Raw genomic sequence first — 1192 nt, 5'->3', positions numbered from 1 at the left:
CTTCTTTCAAATCCATCCATGAGGTATCGACTTCTAAACCTTTGCAATTACTTCATCTTGATTTATTTGGTCCTATGCGTGTTACCTCTCTTGGAGGCAAACACTATGTTTTTGTGATTATTGATGATTTTTCTCGTTTTACATGGATAATATTTCTTGCAAATAAAAGTGATTGTTTTGAAGAATTTTCTAATCATGTCAAAAGGATTGAAAATGAAAAAGATTTGAAAGTTGTTAAAATAAGAAGTGATCATGGAGGTGAATTTCAAAATGACTTTTTCTATGAATTTTGTGTCCATCATGGTATAACTCACATGTTTTTCGCTCCTAGAACATCACAACAAAATGGTATTGTTGAACGGAAAAATCGCACCATACAAGAGATGGCACGCACTATGCTAAATTCTTTTGATTTGCCAAAATATTTTTGGGCGGCAGCCGTCAATACGGCTTGCCATGTTTTAAATCGTGTTTTAATTAGACCAAAGCTCAAGAAAACTCCTTATGAACTATTTTATGAAAAAACTCCTTTTATTGGTTATTTTCCCATCTTTGGTTGCAAATGTTTTATTTTAAATACAAAAGATCATCATGACAAATTTGATTCCAAATTGATATTGGTATTTTCTTAGGTTATGCACCTTGAAGTAAGGCTTATAGGGTCTTCAACAAACGAACTCTCGTTGTTGAAGAATCTATAAACGTTACTTTTGATGAGACTAATGCTAGTTCTCAAGTTGTTTTACCTAGGCAAGATGATGATGATGAGGGAGGATTAGACCTTTTACAACTCAATGATACACCCTCTATAGAAGCACAAAAGGATGTGGATAGCTCCAATGCTCATGAACAAGTTGAACTTCCTAAAGCTTGGAAATTCCAAACCATCCAAAGGAACAAATCATTGGGAGCCCTTCAAAAGGAGTTATAACTCGCTCAAAAGCCTTGAGTGAATGTGGTAATGTTGCATTTCTATCTCAACTAGAACCTAAAAAGGTTAATGATGCTTTAAATGATGAGTTTTGGGTTTTGGCTATGCATGAAGAATTAAACAATTTTCAAAGAAATGAAGTTTGGAAGTTAGTTCCTAGACCTAACAATGCTAGTGTAATTGGAACAAAATGGGTTTTTAGAAACAAACTTGATGAACATGGCATTGTTACTAAAAATAAAGCTCGTTTGGTTGCCCAAG

This window comes from Asparagus officinalis, chromosome 5 (assembly GCF_001876935.1).
Source record: "Asparagus officinalis chromosome 5, Aspof.V1, whole genome shotgun sequence".
Lineage (NCBI taxonomy): Eukaryota > Viridiplantae > Streptophyta > Magnoliopsida > Asparagales > Asparagaceae > Asparagus > Asparagus officinalis.
Note: the sequence above shows the minus strand (reverse complement) of the source record.